The 22291-nt window shown below is 37.3% G+C and overlaps 1 long non-coding RNA gene across 1 annotated transcript in view; it reads right to left on the reverse strand.

Moving 5' to 3' along the window:
- Positions 1-204: 204 nt before the first annotated feature.
- LOC133274739 (uncharacterized) overlaps positions 205-22291 on the reverse strand; it is a 55255-nt gene continuing 33168 nt past the window's right edge. Inside the window, exon 3 of the long non-coding RNA XR_009745224.1 lies at positions 205-600. This is a non-coding gene — a long non-coding RNA (uncharacterized LOC133274739). The remainder of the gene's footprint in view (positions 601-22291) is intronic.

Here is a 22291-nt window from a genome sequence, read left to right on the forward strand (position 1 = left end):
TTTTCTTCCGAATTTTTTTCATCTATTATGACTGGATTCCTTGCATATTCCCTACCTCTCACTTTGGCCACCTATACTCAGAGGATAGATCTCCACTAAGAATTAGCCTTCTCATGATTCAGAGCTGTTTCTCACCAACAATTCATGAGAGCTGAAAATACTGTAATGAAATTCTGCTCTTCTGAAATGATGGGCACTAAAGGAGTCACGAATCAACACAAGATTTTTTCACTCTGCCCCCATTTACTGAAGTCTGGCCATGCGTATGTTACTAAGTGAAAAGTCTGGCACACACCTGGCAGTTCCTTTGGTATGCCAGGATCCATCATCAGAACTGTGGTATCACCTCCGGATATCATCTCCATGCTTCCACCCCTCCTCCAAAATTAGAAAAGTAGATTTTGTCCTTTTGTTGGTTAGAACGCATGCTATTTCACAAGTGATAGAAATACTGTCTCCAAATTGCTCATCTCAGACAGGAATATCAGAAGTACACTGAGGCAAATTCTTCCATGAGTTCAGATTAAATTCCATGAGATAGAAATATTGACATTCTGCTCTAAGTGTAAAGACAGCTTTCCAAGGAACTAGAAGACCCACCTAGAACATAATAAAGTGAACAATAAGCTATTAAAATGTCCTGGAAATTTGTAGCAGCTACTTTACATGGATGCTGTGGTATTAATAATCTTGCCTTGCATATACAGTTGAGTGATGTTGCACACTGCTTTGCAACATTTCTGCTTCAACAACCTTGTCTGCATAATCTGAAGTTGACATCAGAGCTAACAAAAAACTTTTAATGCAAAGGTTTGTGACTAGCTTTTGTATCCAGTTGCACACACAAATACAATAACAGATGGAGGATTACTAAAGAGTAGAAGAGAATGAGTTTTCCATGTCATTATCTTTCAGAAATAAGAAGTAAAAAGCCACACCTATTCTATTACACGTCTGGCACAATGAGCTTCTGTCTTTGGGCCAGATGTGATTTGCTTTTTAAAGAAAAGTGGAAACGTAATTAGAACAAACTGTGGATAGACTGACCTTACACTCATCTGAGTTTTCATTAAAGTAGCTACATAAAGCATTTGATATGTTGCAGGCTGCAGCTGTCAGCTTCAAGAGCTATTTCTGAAAGCCCTAAAGAATTAATTGCAAGGTAATGATTGCAGCAATGTGGCTAGTGCTGCTTGCAGTTCCATTGCAAGAATAACCATTTAATTACCAACAGTTGAAAGAGGCTGCTCCTACAGACTCTGAGTAAAATTTGATAAAGTGTCAAGCACTCACAATTCCTACTAATTTCAGAGGACTTTGCAAGCATTTATCACTACCCAGGATTTCACCTAGTAATTGGATTTTTTAGACCAATACTTTCTTCTGAAGTTTCAGATATCCAGCCATTCCTGTAGTAGAGCGCTTGAAAAGGTCATTTGCTTTTCTCTCTCTTTTTTCTTTTTTTTTTTTTAAGGGGCATTTCCTTTTAAAAAAGGTTTACTTTGAACAGCCTGCAGGTCTTCATTTAAAAATGCAGCGAATTTTTGAACAATGACATCAATATGTCTCATCTGCTGATTTTGCCCTTCATTATGCAAAATGCCTTGAGAGGATGCCACAGAAAGTACTACGTACAGAGTATTTGCCAGCTCATCTCCCAGTGAAATTCATAGCTTTAGGAATCCAGACCTTTCCCTTGATCTGACAGGTACCAGAATAAAGCAGCTGTATTTTAGGTGTTGCCTGTCATGTTTTATCTGAGGAAGACATTTACATACCTCAACAATGCCAAGAACACAGGCTTCCAAAGTCATATACAAACTGGTTGCTTTCATTAATCACCAATTAACTAGGCAGCAATCCAGAAGCATAGCTTGCTCTGAGAGCTTTATACCAACTGAACATCCATCAACAGATTTCTAATATATCTGAGAACATTTTGTAGTCTCACTAAAAATTTCAGCAGCAGAAATGTCAAGAAGAGATTGCGATGATGAATAATTATTTATTACTGCCAACAAGTTAATATACTAATGGATCTCTATGTTATTACTCACTTGTAATCTAACTGATTGTTAATGCATGTTTTACTGTAGTAACATTACTCAAACTCCAAAACATGACATCACTTTTAGCAAGGAGTTTCTGATACTTTGCTGAGTAAAAACACTGTAGTGTAGAATAAACACTACCCATTCTTTTATTGCAAGACTGCAGTTCTGTAGTAACCTGTTTTAAAAGCTGGTGTCTCATGAGTATTGAGTTTCTAAATTAAGGTGTGTACACTGTAACTGAATGCAGAAACATAAGAAAAGCATGCAAGAAAAATTTATTTGTTCTATTTTCCACACAAAAAGGCTCAAGAGAAATGAAATAATCATCATTGTCACTGTAAGTCCTTCACCAGCACATAGCATCCTGTAGCAAAGGCAGATGAGCCTAAACAAGGAGTACAAAATTGTCCATATAGGTATGGGTGATATAAAACTTTTGCCAGATGCACAGTGATAGTCACATGTTCATCAGGTCTGCAGCTTCATTCTTTGAGAAAGCCTGTTTCTTGATCAAACCAAGCCATTGCCATTGAAAAAGGCTTATTATGCTGTCCCTCACACTAGTACTTCACTGCTGCCTATTGGTAGTTATGGGCACAAAATGTTAACTAGAATTTTGCCCTCCACCTCTTTCCTAGGTAAAAAGCTGGCTAGGTGGCCAAGCCCTAAGTGTGGTGGTGAATGAAGTTGAATTCAGTTGGCAGCTGGTCACAAGTGGTGCCCCCCAGGGCTCAGGATTGGTGTCAGTTGTGTTTAACATCTATCAATGATCTGGACAAGGGGATCAAGTGCACCCTTATAAGTTGGCAGAGGATACCAAGCTGGGTGGGAGTGTTGATCTGCTTGAGGTAAGAAGGTTCTGCAGAGGGATCAGAACAGATGGATTGGTGGGCCAAGGCCATTGGTATGAGGTTCAACAAGGCTCAGTGCCGGGTCCTGCACCTGGGTCACAACCCCATGCAACATTCCAGACTTGGAGAAGAGTGGCTGAAAAGCTGTTTGGCAGAAAAGGACCTGGGGGTGCTGACTGACAGCTGCTGGACATAAGCCAGTTTGTGCCCAAGGCAGCCAAGGTGGCCAGCAGCATCCTGGCCTGTATCAGAAATAGTGTGGCCAGCAGGACTAGGGAAGGGATTGTCCCCCTGTACTCACACTGGTGAAGCCACAGACCTTGAATACTGTGTTCAGTTCTGGGGCCTTCACTACAAGAAAGACATTGAGGTACTGGAGCTTGTCCAAAGAAGGGTAAAGAAGCTGGTGAATGGTCTCGAGAACAAGTTGGATGAGGAACAGCTGACGGAACTGGAGTTGTTTAGTCTGGAGAAGAGAAAGCTCAGGGGAGATCGTATCACTCTTTGCAACTACCTGAAATGAGGACGGAGTGAGGTGGGTGTTGGTCTCTTCACCCACATAACAAGTCATAGGATGAAATGAAACAGCCCCAAGTTGTGCCTGGGGAGGTTTAGATTGGATATTCAGAAAAATGTTGATTTTGACAACTTGAAAGGGTTGTCAGGTATTGAAACAGGCTGCCCATGGAAATGGCTGAGTCAGCATTCCTGGAGGTATTTAAGACGTGTAGATGTGGCACTTCGGGACATGGTGTAGTGGTGGACTTGGCAGTGTTAGGTTTACAGTTGGACTCAATGATTTTAAAGGTGTTTTTCAACTTAAATGATTCTATGATTATATGAATCAGAACTGCATTCAGTGCCATCCTTAAAGTATTTTTGATAACTATTCTGCCTCTTCATATCCATAAACCAACAGCTGCTTACACCTTTATGTGTTAAAGGCAAAAGACTAGAGCCTTAACGTCATCTTCCCGTTGCACAGACTAGTACAGAAACTCCCTAATTTGCAGATTTTACAGGCAGCAAATTAATGGGTCCTGTAGGGATCCAGGTCTGGTTCTTCAGAGAGCACATACTTTGGCAGACCTGCTGTATAGCACAGCTCTTGCATCACCTCCCTCCTGCTTCAGTTCAATCGTCACAGGACAGTCCAGTCCATCAAATAGTGAGGAAAACCAACATTTTCTCCAGTGAGCAGCAAAAATTATTCTAACTGCCAGCAAAATAAACCAGCAAGTTTTTCAGCCCTGTTGCACCTTCTTCATAAAATCACAGGCAACTCTGCAGGGGCAATTTTGCTTATCTTTTTTAGAAGCACTGAATAATCTTCATATTCCTCCTGTGGGCAGGAAACTATTAGTATCTGCCAATTAAAACAAGTACAGAAATAGAGGCATGTACAAGCTGTAAGAGCACAGTTCAGACGTTCTGAGTCAGCAAGACTGCCCACGTATTCTTGAGCTAGAGAACATTTTTCTTCATTTGAAGTTCTGCTTTTTTCCTGTGCTTTGCTAAGAGCCAGTGCAATTTTTATAAAGACGGGGTTCTTACTCTTCTTCCCTTCCTAATGCGGTTGATGGTAATAAATACTTAGGGAGAAAAAAACAAAAGGCTCTGAGCATTTGGAGCATCATCTCTGTTTTGCTGTCTTTTAAAACTCACTGATAAAGGTTGCCTGGCCAAACATCAAAAAGAAACTCAGCTGTGCCTTCTCTGGAAAAACAGTGAATTCATTGTAGCTCAAGAACAAAAAAAAAATAGAAGAAATGGGGCATGATCATCTCTGAAAATTATATCCATAAACATGTCTTAATGTACTGCTTCCTGCAATAAAGGCCCTTATCCTACTTCAAGTGCATCAGTACTGAGAAAATACATGAGAATCCTTAAATATTTCCTGGCTGCAGTATTTTGAAAGATAAAAAATTAAGATAACTGCGTGCAGCTCACAGTTCTGAGAATCTATGGTCTGTCATGCTAACCTGCTGTTCAGAAAAAGGCATTCATTAACACACACAAGTCAAATCTTGCCTGCCAGCTGTAACGGAAGGAGGGGAACAGGGGGAAGAGAATAATTTTTAACTGTTGTATCCTGAATCACAGTCTTCGGACAGATGGGAAAAAAAAATGGAAGTGAAAGCCAAATTTGCCTGCCTAAACTACAACTTCTGCCTCACAGCAGAAAGAAAAAGAATAAGAGCTGAGATTCACCTCTCTCTGCCTACAGATGTTCAGTCAGAACTTCCATCACAGGCACTCACTCCTCCCATAGGAGTTGTAAAAAAGACACTCAAAAGTGTTGGAGAGCGCATCAAACTGATCCTGACTTATCATATTGCCCCAAACAGACAGAAGCATCATCATTCTTTCATGGCTTTCACTTCTTTTTAACAAGAAATAGGTTTTCTACTTCTCTTGACTAAAGACAGAACAACTATTTTCTTACTCATGAAGGTGAGCTCTTTCATGATGATGAAAGTTAGTTCCAGGCCTGCTTCCACCTACCTTGATCAGAGTTAACAGTAACAATTATTGAAGGGAAACACCCAGAAAACCTTAATCTAATTACATCTTAATCTAATTACAAATTTATCTTCCAAAAGCTTTTTTAAAATACCAACAACAGCTTGAAAACCTGCGGTCTGAAGATATTTGAGGAAGCATGGACTATTTTCCATGTCTACAAGACATACCACCAAAGGAAACGCACTTATGCCAATAAGATATAACTAATTACGACACAGACCATCACTGAGAAATGGTCAGAAGTATGTACACCTACGAAGTTTGAAACTTTCATGTTAGGGTACTTTTTCATCAAATAATGCTATTAGATATATAAATCGCTGTATTTAAAGATGTATCAGGTCTTACTATTTTCATGCCAAGTCACAGTACTTACATTTTTCTTGCTTGCTGTGTCACCACAATTTTACTTGCTGTATTTTAACATTCGAATGATTCCAGAATGCATAGCAGATCCAGGTGTCATATGCAGTTTCACAGATCACTGAAAAAAAGAAATGTATTTTACTATAATGGAATCAGAGGAACAGCTGGAAGCTCTAACACTTACTTTAACATACATCTCAGTTGGAAAAGATCTGGAAAGTTTCTTAAATTGAGAAGAACGGTATTCTACCTAACAGGGAAAGGCAGTATGTTCCTGAAGAGCTTCACATCACATAGCAACCAGCACTGACCCCACGGGATACACAGCATTGCTTAGTTACAACTCTGGCATGAAATAGATCTGTCACTTAAAATTGCTTAGTCATGCCCTTATTTTCAGTATTGTTTTCCAGAATGAATATTCAATCTTTCTTTCAAAGTGAGAATGGAAGACAGACACACTGGGGTGGTTGCGTATCACAGGTTTCTTGTCTTCTCTGCCTTCTACATTCATGATATGTGTACCTTGAACTCCATGTCAGTCATTTACACCTCTTCATGGAGCTACTCCTAGAGGATTCAAACCAAGGCCACTTACACCAGTCAGCTCTCCTGGCCAGCTGCTATGCATGCTCCAAAGACATTCTTACATCCCAATGTTTTCTTGCAGAGTCTACCAACACAGAAATCACACACTGATAAACATATTAGAACTACAACTTAAGTCACTAAGAAGGCATTTGTCAATTTCTGTTGTGCAGCTAGATCCCCAGTCACTAGCCAGGTAGAACATAATCCTAAATCTGCTTTCTACTGCACTTTGCTTAGGTCTTTATGGTCTGGTCTTAAAATCAGCTAGAAAAGAAATGTATTTGAAACTGTGTAGGCAGAACTGGAACAACTCCATCAAGAATTCTTGAGGCAGGAATTTTCAGAGAGAATTCTGCCCTGATGCCCTGTCAGATTCTGAGAAATGGAAAACAATAAAGTGTAAAACCAGAAGAATTTAGCATAAACTTGAATATTTATTTTAAAATGGAGTTCACAGTAACTCATCTTCAGCCTTAATGGGAATGCTTGTATTCACTGTGCAAAGAATTCTACCTCAGATGAAACTTGTGGTACTGCCCGGTTCTTGCAGATAGTGGAGTCTACCAAACAGTGGCAACACTGCTTTTGTTTTTAAGATTCCTGTAATAACGACGATATTTTTACAGAGCCGCAGCATGAAAAGACACACAGACTATTTTCTCAATATTTTCACTCAATTACTACACTAACTAAGGTCTGTGGGCTTTCTGTCTGAAGTCACAAATCAAAAAATAACATCTTCCTGTTTGGTCTCCCCACTTTCCTTCCCTGACTGTTTAAGGTGAAGATACACTCAAGTATCTGCATTATGTATGTCATAAGCCATTTGAATGATAAACTTTTAAAAGAAAATAGGATGGTCCAACAATCAAATGTTATAACTTAGACTTCAGTGCTTAATCAGCCTTACTATACCTTGAGCATCTAACTAGTCAGAACAAGGATGGTCTCACAAGTATCATAGCACGATAATGACCAGGAAAAAATAGCATTAGCTGATGATCCTCTAGTTTAGTAAATTGGTAAATGGACTGATTAATTGGTTACTGTTTATTTTACTGCACTAAGGCCACAAGCGAGCATTGCCCTGTAGAAGATAGGTAGTACATTAATATCTCGCAAAACAGTCCTCTCTCCTTAATTAGCAAAACCAGCCACAAGGTAGAAAACAGAAGACTTACTGAAATTAAACAGCAGACAAATGACTGAAAAGATCCTAAGGCTCATCAGCTCTAATAGATCAGTGTGGCTACCAGATACAAGGTCTTCAAGGTAATTTTCTGTGATAACAAACTACCATCTCCAATCCCAGTACTAACGTTAATGGGTAAGAACAAGCAAAACAAATAAATAAACCCCAACCACCTTCTAGAAATAAACTCTGAAAATGCATTGGGGAAATCTAGCAACGTTTATGTACAAGAAGCCAAAGTAAATGCTTTATGTAGTTCAGTCTGCAGCAAGACTGTGTTGTCTTTTTCTGCATAATAGTTTGCACAGCTACAATAACACTTACAAAGTGAAAAGTGAATTGCCCATGTACATTTTGGCTAATTTATTGCTGAGAAATGTGTGCGCTGTTTACTATGAATTCCATGCTGTCTTTTGGATTGCCAAATGCATTTCTTCTCAGGGAACTGTTTTGTTTGTTACTGTGCTTTTGTTTGGTTAACAACATGTCCTCATCCTGTTCCTTTTGAAAAGAGTGAGAGATTGCAATGTAATAGATAAATACACAGTGAAGTCTGCAGACCTGTCCCAGGATGCCACAACACAGAGATGCTAAAAGTTTTACCTTATAATTACTTTGAATGCTACTGGAACCCGAAGAACATACTTCACAGAACCTCTGCTAAAGTTATCTTAAGAATAAAGATTTTAAGAAAGCCTTTGAAATAGATTTGTTTTCCTTCCATAAAATTGGGAAGATCCCTCTGAAACCACCCCAATATACTTAATGGGAAAGACTTGATTCCTGCAGTCATTCTCATCCGAATACCTGCCAGTGTTTTCCAGCTTTAACAGCCATGTGTAGAAAAAGAATCATCTGTCAGTCCTTTCTAAAACACTAATTTAGTAGCTTGTCATGAGGTACAATAATCTTTGAATCTCAGCATCTACCCTCAGTTATGACATAGGAATATCTAAGATAACATAGGGAAAGAGATACCACAATGCACCAGCTGCAAGCATAGCAGGTTTTTATGGTGATAAAGCTAGTGAAAAATCCTTATAAGAAAATATATATACAAAACGGAAAAACAGAAAACAGGGGAGAGGAAGATTAGAGGAAGATTTGTAAGAAAAAAAAAATGTAGAGAAAATGGCAGCTGGAATAAATCTTGAAATAACAGGAGGAAGATAAAAAGCCAAATACAGGAAAAAGAAAGAAGACGGTTTGGAATGGAAAAAGAGGCAGAGGCCAACAGAATTTTAAGGGCTGGTCTGCAGATGGAGTATGTTACAAGAAGGAGGGCTTTGGTAGCCATTCACAGCCAGTCATTATCAATAGGTTTGGAGTGCTAAACTACTGTTTACCTAGCTCCTCTAATTCTTAAAAAAAAGAAATTAAAAGAATTCCCTGTGAGGGTGGTGAGGCCGGTGAGGCCCTGGCACAGGCTGTTCAGAGAAGCTGTGGCTGCCCCATCCTTGGCAGTGTTCAAGGCCAGGTTGGTTTGGGATTGGAGCAGCCTGGTCTAGTGGAAGGTGTCCCTGCCCATGGCAGGGGGTTGGAACTAGATGAGCTTTAACGCCCCTTCCAATCCAAACCATTCTATAATTCTGTGATATTTTTAGTCTTGAAGCAGCAGAGCATACACCCATCTGCATTTATTGGGCTTTTATGTGTTTCTTTGCACTACTGGCAATAGTTTGTCTTGCTCCTTCTCTCTGTTCCTTTCCTCCTGTAACTACAATTTCATCTTTACTTTGACAAATGCATTACACAAAATATCACTCAAAATAACAGAGGACACGCTATCCTCTAGGATAACATAGGACTCTACTATGCCCTATTAAATATCTGAACAACTAGCTCTGAACATACTTGAAACTTTGAAAGAACATTAGAACTTGAACTTTGCTGACCATTTTAATTTCATTTTAGGCATGTTGAATTTAGTGTTTTCCCTCAAAAATATATTAACTCTATAGTAGCGTATTGTGATTACTGAAGGTTTTTAATTTATTCAATTTGATTTTTCATATTATTTAATACTAAACTGCTGTAAACTACTGTCTTTATTAACAGGCTTATTGGACTAAATTGAAAAGCTTATTAAGACGATAATGTTTAGAAAATGGCTACTTATTCATGCTGTTTATCCTCCCCTCGTGTTGGACTCTGTTACATTAACACTTCTCTTATCAGCTATGGAGTGTTTTAGAGCCACCAGTAATGTCCATCAAGGGACTTACATGTCACATAAGGTGCACCCACATATCCGAGTGAGGCATCTAAATAGGCTGGGATGAGAGTTCATTTTGCTGTAATCTACAATTACAGGACAAAGTGTCCACATTACACCTTTACTAACAGTGAATGTAGACTGGATGCTGCATGCCTGAGTGCATACTATGCTTGAGCACTAACTGCTGGAGAACTCCACATCCATGTTTCAACTGGATACCTCAGATGGCAACCAAATACACAATTTCAATCTCTGTTCTACCAGGAATGAAAATTCATCAAGCACACCACTGACACAGCTAAGTACATATCCCAGTACTGATGCTACACAAAGTTGTAACAAAAAAAAATCCCTACCTCACCCTAAGTGTAAATTACAGGTACTCTCGGAGTATAGGTACACTTAGTCTGCATAAACCCTTCTTCTAAAAGCTATGAAATACATAGAATCTTTACATTATTTGTTAGCTCCACAGGAGTACCAAGTAGGATTACTCACAAATTCTCTCTCAAAAATTTTGCAGAAGTGTCTGGTTTCCTCAAAACAGAACACAAATATGTTTTAGTTATGTGATCAAAACATAGATTGAATTATCACAGTTTGTTGGAGAGAGGAGGTGGGACACTTTTTCCTTCCTTCTGACTAGCTTTTGGTCCAACACATATGAAGTTAGGATTCATTAAGGGATTTTGAAGAGTCTATTACATTAGGAACATCTAGTCTGTAGGGTACATATGACTGATGTATAGTAATCATATTCTTTCAGTCTGTGCTGACTCAGCTGACATTCTGAATCACTTACAGAAAATAGAAAGGATTTTGCATATATAGCTATGTGCACACAAGCATCTATCAGATCTCCCTTTCCCTTCTACCAGCAACAGCAGCAACAAAAAAGCCCACAACAGATTTTGCATTACAAAAAGTTATACTACTAGTAATTTCTTTAAGTGCCATTTCTGTTTCCATTTGGATATATAAATTAATGTTCTCTCCCATTATTTCCTCTGAAAGTTTATTTTCTTTTTTTTCTTTTAACCCAGAACAGTAAGAGGTATCATCTATGTGTCAAAAGGCTTGAACTAGGATCTAGAAATACATTTATAGCCAGGATCTCAAATTTCAGTAGAGCTGAGCTCTGCTTCAAGTAACAAAGGTGGGCTGATCACCGCATAAATTCACTGTAGAGAGTCTGAGTACCTTGTAACAGCATCAGATGCTGACAGATGAACTGGCTAATATTTAGTATTTGAAAATCAGACCCATAACATTGTTTACTGTAGGACAGGGCTTTCTAAAGTGTTCTGTATATGCCACTAACTATATGTGGACCACACCAAAAGTTATACACAGCCCGATTATCCAAAGCCTGCCTCAACTGCCTAATGTTTTCTCCTAAGACTGCCCAGAAACAGGCAAAGCTGAAATCTGGGATCTCAAAAGAGAGTGGGTAAAGGCTCATGTACCTTTTCTCCTTCCTGCTCATCATTCGCTGTAGTCACAAAATTGAGGAGCTTAAGTAAGAGTACACAAAGTGCAGAAACCCAAATGAAATATGTCCTTAAAGGTTTGCTAGTAAACAACTAAAACAACTTGTAATAACGGAACTATTAAATACACTAGTCTTCTACCTAACACAAACTAAAAATTTCAGACACATCAGTCAATCCACATATCATTAGCCTCAGCCACAGTACACACAGAGGCAACAAATACTTCAAAGTTCATCAAAACACAAAGTCATTTTTCCTCAGGTAGCTGTAAATGAGTTTTCAAAAATGGTGTGTGTTTCAAAATGCATACATCTACCTACTATGCAAAATTATTCAAAAGTTTTCTGGATGTCCAGTCTCTGGTACCTGAAAAGGCCCTAGTTTTCAGAGCACAGGTTTAATACTGAGATCAATTGCATTACTCAAAACTGAAAATGCCAGTTTTGGATTCCAATGACTTGAAGCTTATATAACTATCTATTGTATATATAAAGATACAATAATCATGGTCATTATTATTTCTGTTACAGATATCTCTAGCTCTTTTTTTGCTGTAAGTCACAGCATACTAGATCAGAACCCCCTGAAAAACATCTCTTCTCCAAGTAAGAAGTAGCACCAAAAATGCATTTCTGCTACTGCAGAGAAGGCAAGAAGGCAATGGATCGTGAAAAAAAAGGGTCTGGAATCAATTTCAAGAAGTCATCTAGACCATCTCTCTGCCTGAAGTCAAGGTCAACTATGCAGAAGCCATTTCTGACATACTAGAAAACCAGTTTTAAATGCTACTGGTTTAAACACTTCAGCTGACAACCACCATTGACAGCTATCAAAAATATAGGCCTTAGTTTTTACCATAAATATTTACAAAGCTGTCTCTGATTCAAAATAAATAATGACCGAAAATGAAACCAACTATCTCCACTAATAACGTTGTGACAGATTTGTGGGCCAAATTCTGATTTTAGTCAAAATTAAATCTGATAGAATTATTCTGGATACATGCTGGTTACTGAAGAACAGAACATATTCCTGCAGCTTAGGTTATACATCCATCGCAAAATGCAATGATATATGCACGTGTGTGTGTAGCATCGAGTAAGATTTTCCCAACATGTTCTCATTCTGCACACCAACCTGCCCCACAAAAAAAAACATGGAAAATGCGCTTGTACAATCACTCATCTATCCTGATTACAAAAACAATTCCATGGAATAGGTTTGTGTGCCAGAAACATACCTGTTATACTAACTTACAAACTAGTGGCCTTTCAAAGCTGTTTCAGAACACTGCCATATGGACATACACACACAATCTCAGCATGAAAAACAACCTTTCTGTATTAAAAATAGAAACAAGTACAAATCTAGTTTACATGTTACACCGTTCTGCTGTACTTTTATAACTTCCATATATGCATATTTATGTTTATTGAGACTTTTTTAGCGTAAGAGTAATATATGTTTGCCTCTCTAGGGAAGTATTTTATTCCTTTGCACAATGCAATTTATATACACTAATTGCTAAACTAAGAATAACAGAATATGGTGCTTGTCTTTCTTGCACAATTAGTTACAGATTATGTGAAGAAGCTATTCATTCACAGCTAGAAATGAACAATAAAGCTCATAAAAGAAGATATAGCAAGTCTTACCATAGACATTCTCTGTGTTGTGATAACTGAGTTAAGCAGAGATGCAGATTGCATATGCAGAAAATGGAATAACACATAAGCAAAATTAAGGAATGGCAAGTACTTGACCAAATTTAGATAAAATTCATGCTGCATGTATCACGGGAACTGCATGTTCCCTGTTGGGATATTAATTCTCAGTGGCAATGATGATTCAGAAGTGATTCGGGGCATCCAGGACCTAAGAACTGACAATAACAGCACAAAGTGCCAGCATAGGCAGCTGCATTTCAAAACATACAGCATATTTTATGCTGCTCTGAAAGGTTTACCTTTGGGCAGGTTTAACTGTTGAGGAACAGCTGGCTCCTGTTAAAAGTCAATATCCTTCTAGATGAAATATCCTGGGTAAACCAACAAAATATAGAATAAAAATCTGGCTTCAAACTTGTAATGCTGTGAATGATGACCTGAATGGGACTTACATCACAAAAAGAAAGTGTGATCTATGTCTCAAAAAGGCTCCTATATGGTCAAAGTGATTCTTCAGATTTGGTGCAAGAAATGTACCCGAGATTAACTTTATTGTCATTTTTCAGGTTGCTGAACATCTACTCTGTGAGAATTTGACCCACAATGGAACAGTATAATTAAAGAACCTTTTCTTTCCCATCACAGCAGGGAAAAAGGTCAGAGATTTTTTTATTTCTGATCCATCTTGTAAGCCATAATGTGCTTCAATAATGGGCGAGTCCATGATTACAATATTGAGTCAGTATGAAATCCTCTGAGCTATAGTTCTTTTCTTAACATGTTGCTGGTGTTGTAAACTATCTTCGGGCAAGCAATATGTCTGCTTTATGATAACTTTGCTACAAAAGGAGTTTCTCTATTTTTTGTTGATTAAAATACCTATATAGTTAGTCAAGAGTCGTTAGAAGAGGCAGTATCTTTTCTTATGCTGATTGACAACTGCTGGAAAAAAGCAATCAGATTTTCAGATACACACCCTCTCAGATTTGCTTCCTCACATTTCATCATGCCACTTAGAAAAGCATTTTTGACTTCTGGCTATCATCAAAACCAACAGCTTGATATGTGTCGTATTCGCCCAGAGCCTGTTGACCAAACCAGGCTGTGAGCAATGCGAAGAACGTAAAGAACACTAACCCTTCCATATACAAGTTTATGTGGGTAAGTTGCAGGAAGACCAACCTTTAGTAAGACTTGCTGAAGTCTTATTGTTAAGTTCAATTAAGATTTTCCATCTGAAACATTATTAGGGAACTGTCTTTGGGCTTTAAGTGCACCCAAGGGCATTTTTATCACAAAAAGGCTATCACCATGTTGTGCCAAATGCTGCACATAGGAAAGAGGCAGACCCTACACTGAAAAGCTTATAATGCATGGAACATGACAAACTGTAAGAGAATCCTTGTCACCCTGTTGAGGCAGGACACTGAGGCACCACAGATGAAAAGACTTGCCCAAGGTCATGTTAAGAAATTTTTACTTGGTTGGAAATTTACCCTCAAACATCTTGAATCATAAGCTTGTGCTTTAATCTCCATACTTTTCTTCCGCCACACATTAGCAGGCAAAGCTTAAGATCCAGTAGTGAAGTGCTTCAGGATTGAAACTGAATTTTTGCATGTTTTTCCTCTTGCTTTTTGCCACAGGATTTGAGGTCTTGGTAACACAGGTGACAGTTTTTGTTTAGAATATATTTATGATTCATAAGGTTAAATTCTTTCATTACTACTCAAGCAATATTGTAACTGCATTTACTACTACACAGAAGCAAGTGCTCAGTGTTGTTACTGTAAATAGTTCATCCACTTTAAGCTATCCACTCCCTTTATCTAGTGTATATACTTGAGTAATTGTCCATATTTTATCATTTTCTCACTATTCTGTATTGTATTTTATTAATCAACATACTTTATTTTCATTTCTAGAAAAATAACTGAAATGTTGTTGGAAAATATGACTACTTATAACTTGAATCTAAAAAAAAATCCCCAAACCCTGATAAAAAGGAATATTGAGATATGTCCCTATATCCTTGCAGAAGATATTTAAATCTATTTTTAGATTAAATCAGTCAAATGCTTCTTCCAACTCCCTGATTAAAATAATCACTGTCTCTAACCAGTGCAGAAAATTCAAATTATTCCCAACCTAATGATTTTATTGTTTACCATAATCATCTCTGAGCTATTCCAGGAAATCACAAGCCTACTGCATGCTTCTACATAATCTGACTTAAACCAGGCGTCCTACTAAAGAAATTCATACAGGAAGCTGGCATAGAAAATAAATTCCAAAGTAACAACTACTATAGAAAAAAAAAAATAGGACAACATCTGGGAAAAAAAATTGTGCCTGGAAAAATAGAGGAAGCATCTAGCAAATCAAAATACATACCGGCAGTGGGCCCATTAGTTTCAATACTCATGCAGTGAGAAAGTATACAGGATAGACAAGACAGGGTTTTTTATATAGCATACCTGGGCCTAAAGCAAATGGGAAAAATTTGAGCCTCTGAAGTAATTTACTGGTGGTAAGTCACTGGTGAGGTTTAACAGGAACAATGTATTTTATATATATATATTTCTCTTAACTAAAAAAAGAGCAACAGAGAGATGTGCCTGTTTAGATGATAACCTTGGTCTTTAACTTTCAAATGCTCATTTACCTTTGAGTTTCTAGTGGTATGCCAAGTTTGTGTCCTACCTAAAGCATGCAGACTGTCCCATGGAAGTCAAGAATCTTCACTCAGCAATGCACATATGTACTATAACCAAACAGAAAATGGCACTTCCAGTCACTCATATTTTCTGTATACAAATAATGTGACAAACCTGGATCTCTCAAAGATGGTTGAGCTGAGTGTTATTCATTGTTTAGTACCAATTACTTTTTTAAAGCTTAGAACCTGACAATTTCAGAAGAGCAAAGAGTTTGGAAAGCATACTTGTTAGCTTGCATGCATTTAAGTTATAAATACATTTGAGGAACTTATTTCCATAAAATTTAACAGAAATATTATTTGACATTGATGCATTTCAATTAACATGACCATTTGCTATCTGGCATAGACCAGAACTAATACAGCACAATATCTGTAAAAATAGGTTGTCTTCATTCATTCTGAAACCATATAACTACTTCTTTGTATTAAGTAGATGTATTTTAGTGTTAAGTATAACAATAAAAACAGTGTTACACTATAGTCTCATAAAGCTAATTATATGGAAAATCAATTTAAATGACTTTGCATTGCTTGACTTGATTCAGATTTAGAAAGAATTTGTTTTATGTTTAGTTTTCTAACTCAAATGAACAGGAAATGCACACATACGTAATTTTTCCCTAAACCTCTAAATCAAAGAAATCTGTTGAGCTTGAGACCGTTGCTGTTCAATAGGCAAAGAATCGCAATGACCTCTGTGAAACTCAGCACAAGCATAAGGAGCTCTGTGATAAGCAACAACCGCAGAACAGGCCTTTACTTCGTCCTGGCCTTTACTTATCTGGCTATATTTCTAACTGAATTGCCACACTTGTGTATGGTCCTAATTACAGTATACGAACTTTTGGAAGTCCTGCGATTACACATTTTCTCTGTCATTGAGTGTAATCCTAATACCATGAGCATGAAAAACGGCATACACTTTGTGTTTTACAAACGATCTAAGAAACTGCATGAACTTGATGGATGGGACATGCTGGTTTGTTTTTCTTCCTTACTTGAAGAGTTCTGCCTATGGATATATTCTTCTTTCATAGATAAAACACAACAGGAGAGATTATGGAGAAATCTCCTCTCTCCCCCAGCTTTAGGAATTGAACTGTTTATTTTACAAAAAGCATAAGTTAAGAAAGGCTCAAGCAAGTCTTAAGGGATGACCACTGGGATCGTCTCACAAATGTTTTGATCTCTCCAAAGTTTCTGAGGCAGCATGTCATATCATAGCCTTCCCAAAAAAAAAAAAAAAAAAAAAAAGAAAAACTGAAAACAACCAAACAAAACCCTAAACAAAACAAAATCAAAAACTCCACCACAATATTTTTGAGAATTGACCCTCTCAAACCTAGCAATTTTAGACTCTTTCATTAGGGAGGGAAGACTAGGGTGAATAAGCTCTATAGTGAAGGATATTACGCTACCTGTTAAGATGGAATGACATCAATTTGTTTACAGATAAGAAATGAGATTATATATTCTCTGTACATTATAATGCTTTGTAGAAACCTTGATATATGTAGTGAATGTGCGCAGGATACATACAGTCATCACTGAATGATTAAAGGTCCTCTAGTTCCAACTCCCCTTCCACAGGCTGGGACACATTCCACTAGACCAGGTTGCTCAAAGCACAATCCAGCCTGGCCTTGAACACTTCCAGGCATGGGGCACCCACCTCTGGGCAACCTTGTCCAGTGCCTCACCACCCTTACAGGGAAGAATTTCTTCCTAATATTTAAATACCTAATACCAAAATCACCCCTCTCCGGTTTAAAGCCATTACCATCATCCTATCCCTACATGCTATTGTAAAAAGCAAGTTGAATTACTCCAAGTGGCTACATTGAAAAAGAATAAAGGAAGGCTTGTTTGTGGAAATGAACTTCAGGGAATAATGTCTTTCGTGATGCATTTAAGGAAATCACATTAGTATTAGGTTTGTTGTATCTGATATTACACTTGTGAAAAAAATATCATTACTTCTGATTAAAACTTTCACAAGCATTCACAGGTATCCAGAAAATCCCTCAATAATTGTTGACTCAGGATATAAATGCGCTGTCCAGAATCTTGAAATAGAATAGAGGGGAAGCTTTGACTCATGCCATCTTTTGCAAGAACAATGGTAGCAGCAGGTGATGTGTATTTCTGAGGAAGCCGATGTACAGATATGAATTCCAGGTGGTAGTCAAGAGCTGCTCTGAAGATGAGAACCATAGTAACATGAAAAATATAATGACACAGTTGGAATATAATCAGTGATTGAGTCAAAAAAAATCACCGAACAGACTTCTGCAAGAATTTCAAGAATAGAAAGAAGTGTGTACAGTTTAAGACTCACAAGAGAACTGAGTGTGAGCAGACAGGCTGACATGCCCTCCTCATAATAGCCATGATCTGTTGCAGGAATCAAGCTACACAAAACAACAGTACAAAGTAACACACAAAGTCCAGAATTATCATGACTTCTTGGAAAAAAATGAAGTGCAACAGAAGGAAAAATACTGCAAAACATTATACAAGTACTAATACATGAATAAAATTACACTGACTGAAAGGAAGACTGGTAGAGAATGGGTGGAAATTTTCAGTTTCAAAAAATACATCCCTAGAAAGCTCAATCTAGTACTTCGACAAGTTATTCAATACTGAGGTTGCTACAGTGCAATAACAAATAGCTGTTTTTCAATTAATTATCTTGAGGAAATAGAGCTTCAAAGTGATTAAAACACCTATCAGAAATAACAAAGCATCTATTGTTGATAGTGTTTTGATTGAAATAATAAAAGCAGTAATAAGGAGAAATAATACATAGTAATAATGAGTATTAATAGGTAAAAAAATTTTACTAATTAATTCTGATAGCCTACACTTCAGAAACCAGGCCAAATTACAGTACCACTACAGAGGCATCCTCTCTTTACAGCAGCTTTTAAAATCCTAACTGAATAAATAGGGTATGCAGTAAAGGCAGAGGGAATGTCAGTCTGGACTAGATGTCTTAGCCCAGTGCTGTGAAAATGTTTTAAACTCATAATGATTCAAGGAAGGAAAGGAAAATGTCAGAATACACAGTTTGTCAGGAGGGAAAAAAAAAAAACAAACAAACCAAACCACAAGCCAAACATATCGTGAAATAGTCCTTATATCACAGCAGGGTATTAAAGAAACGTTACTATACATTAAGAAAGCACAACTGCTTGTTTATGAAAATTGGTGTGTGGGAAAGTAAAATCTTGTCCTATTTAATACCAGTATAAAAATAATGAGGAAAGATTCCCTATCCTTGATACTCCTTAACATGACCATGGAAAATGTAATGCCTTCAACTATGTCATTTTCAGAATGGGTGAATTCAAGCAGATTGAGCTGACAAGTGCTAATGAACTGCCTGTTTTAGGAGACTGAAAATACTATGCAGGCTCCAGGTAAGGGTGAAGGGAAAAAGTACTCAACATCAAGATTGTTGCTGCTGACATAATTAAGAGCTATTAAACAAGTTACAATCAGTAAACAACCAAAAATCTTAGCATGTTAGTTTAAACACCAAGAAGGAACAATTACTAATAACAGCTTGGAAAGGAAACTAAGGCAAAGGTTCAGACCAAGATGACCAATAATTTTTCCTTTATATACAGAATGTAAGACAAGGACACTTACTAAAATGGGAAGAAATGTAAAGACTTCCATAAACAGGGTGAAAGGGTGTTAGGTTGAAGAGAAGTTCCAAAAGGATATAGCATAAAAATATATATGAAGAGCTAAGCTTAGAAAATGCATACAATCCTACTGACTTCATAAGCAAGGCTTACAATAAGGATAACAGAAAACTGATGTCCTTGGAATTCTATGTGCCTCTTGCAAAAAGTGCAAAACCAACCAACCAAACTCAAATTTCTCTTGAAAGTAAGAGTTTGCAAACAGGAACATATGCTTCCTAGAAAGGTTTATATTCTTCATGGTTTCAAAGGCAAGCCTAAAACACCAGAATTTATCAGACTACTTACTCAGATTTTGCTTCAGATTGAGTATCAGATAAAGCAATCACAGAATATCTAAGGATTTTAACTTTTTGCTTTGTTAAACTTAGGCTCAATTTATGATTTCAGCTAAAGAGAATTCCCAATATTCTTACATTTTAACTACAGAAGTGACAAATTCCTTTGACCAGTCTTGTGATACTTGGAATTTAGCCTAAGCTGGATGCTTCTGCTTAGGGAGGAAGATCTCACTCTCTAGTCAACAGAGAAAGAAACACCAGACACTTCCAGAGCAAGACTAGCGCCAGCTTTCTCTGACATTATTCTGGCTCATTAAATATTCAGTAATGTAAGGTTACCTACAAGTAAAAACTAGCTTCTATCTATAAGCATGGCTTGCTTATAAAACAGTGTGCCTATCAGGTCTTTCTTCCATTAGAACAGTACTCTGTATTTCAAGAAGAACGCCATGGATGTAATCACTTTCTAAGATGGGTTACTGCATACCATTACAATACATAGGCTCAACACTAAAATGTCTGTCATTCTAATGTGTTGCTATTTATCAGACAATGATTAACAGCTTTTTGGTCATCTTAAATAATAATACATTCAATAAATGATTGTCACTAGTTCTGCTCCTTTTTAATTTTTTTTTTCTTTTAGAATCTTTTAACTTCAGCAGTATCCTGTGTCAATATCTTACTACACTGAAAGCAGAACTGCAAATTCAGCTGGAAATAGACAAATAGGAACTCCCTTTCTCCCTTAAACACAAGTTGACATCTTTCAAGTAAATCAAAATCTAGTGCTAAAAATTTCCACAATCATTACTTTTTACATGCAAAAGTCAGCAACTTGTTTTGACAGTGAGGACAAAGCAACATTTTAAAAGGCAAAAACAAAGGATGCCTGTTTAGCAAAAAATGCCACGTGAACTTTGGTTTAGTGGCTGAAGGGATGCTGACTACCTACACTGAACATGCAGTGCTGTTGTAGTCATAGATAGTGATGTCAAAAACAGTGAATTCAATTAGTTTATGTCAAAATAAACAGCTATTTCTGTTACCTGTTCTCTTCCTACACATCCTTCCATCTCTTGGCTTCATTTGTCTGCTCTACCTAGTTGTTTAGACTGTATCTGTTGAAGACTGAAAACTCTTATATATGCCTAGTGCGTAACTACACAGGCCTCTGACCTGGATGCAGCTCTGATACATCCAGCTCAAAAAATTAAAATACTAGTTAAAGAGTTAAAGTGGCTTCCCATTCTGCAGCCTCTCTTTAGTCTTCAGAGGCATCTGGCATGTGCAGCCCTTTACACCTCTCCTCTAGGGCATGAGATGCTTTCAAAATAACTGTCTTCCCTCAGTTCTAAAGGTATTCCTATTAAAGCTTTAATCTTTCTAGAAATTAAAATAACTTGAATCTCAAATATCTTGAATAAAGAAGTTCTTGAATTTAGGATCAAACCAGTAAATATGTTCAGCAGATACAGGAGATGTAAAAAGCTGTGCAACTAGAAAGCCAAGAGCATTTGTCAGGAACATTCAATATAATACTTACCACAATGGCCATGGAAATTTAAAAGGTTATAAACCCATATCACCATAGATGTGGATTTTTAAGCACTGGGGTTTTTTAATCACTCATTAAGATTATAGATTGAGCAATCACTGCTTTTATCAGTGCTACTAAATCCAATAGACGAATTTCACTCCATTAGATCCAGCAGATTCCCTTTCTACAGTGTTCCTTCTAATATTACATTTCCAGTGTCCCTTCCTATCTGAAAGATCTCAGTAGAATTTGACTCATACTACCCATTCCTAAAGCAGGCCAGAGCCTAAATATTGCCTTTGTAAAAAGTGGGCTGATGCTTTACTCCCTGAACACATACATGCTTCTAAAGGGAAGCTACCTAGAGCTGTGGGTTAACAACAACAAAACCAACAACAACAAACAAACAAACCAACCCCCCCAAAGCCAACCAACCAACCAAATCCCCCAAAAAAGAACAGCAAAAAAAGGCATTTTATTAAGCCTCTAGTGGAATAAATTTGCTATTATTTGAAGTCTATTTTTTCTGTTAATCAATAGATTCTTGACTCCTAGAAAATAACAAATGGGGTAAATAACTGTATAAGCGCATATGTCCAGAAGTACCTCCATTTTATGGGTTTAGCTATTGTAAAAAACAAAACTAAAATAGATCCATCAGGCGTAACATAATTTATAGTGTCTGATGATAAAGTGGGTAATAACTGTCCTGAATTGTTTTTTTTCTTTTAAATCACAAAGTCACCTTGATCACATAATACATGTTTAGTAATATTTAATATCTCTTCAGAACAGAGCCTGACTTTGATACTAAAACACAATGTGCTACCAAACAAGATAAGACTGTTTCAATGTGAAGAGGAGGAGTTTCTTGAGCATTATTTATTGGGCATGCGTTATGTTAGTTCTGTGGTTCACATACCAGAAACATTTGACATCTCCATCAGAATCTGCTGAAGAGTCAAAGGAAACTGAAGAGTAAAATAACACAGAGTGAAACGCATACTGCTCTCATCCGTCCTGTTCCAGCCTGTTAACATTTCAAATTTTCCTTTAATTCCAGAGCAACTG

Source organism: Pezoporus flaviventris, unplaced genomic scaffold, assembly GCF_033815535.1.
Source record: "Pezoporus flaviventris isolate CSIRO_AGI_PZ_B2104156 unplaced genomic scaffold, CSIRO_AGI_Pfla_v1 ptg000036l, whole genome shotgun sequence".
Classification (NCBI taxonomy): Eukaryota; Metazoa; Chordata; class Aves; order Psittaciformes; family Psittacidae; genus Pezoporus; species Pezoporus flaviventris.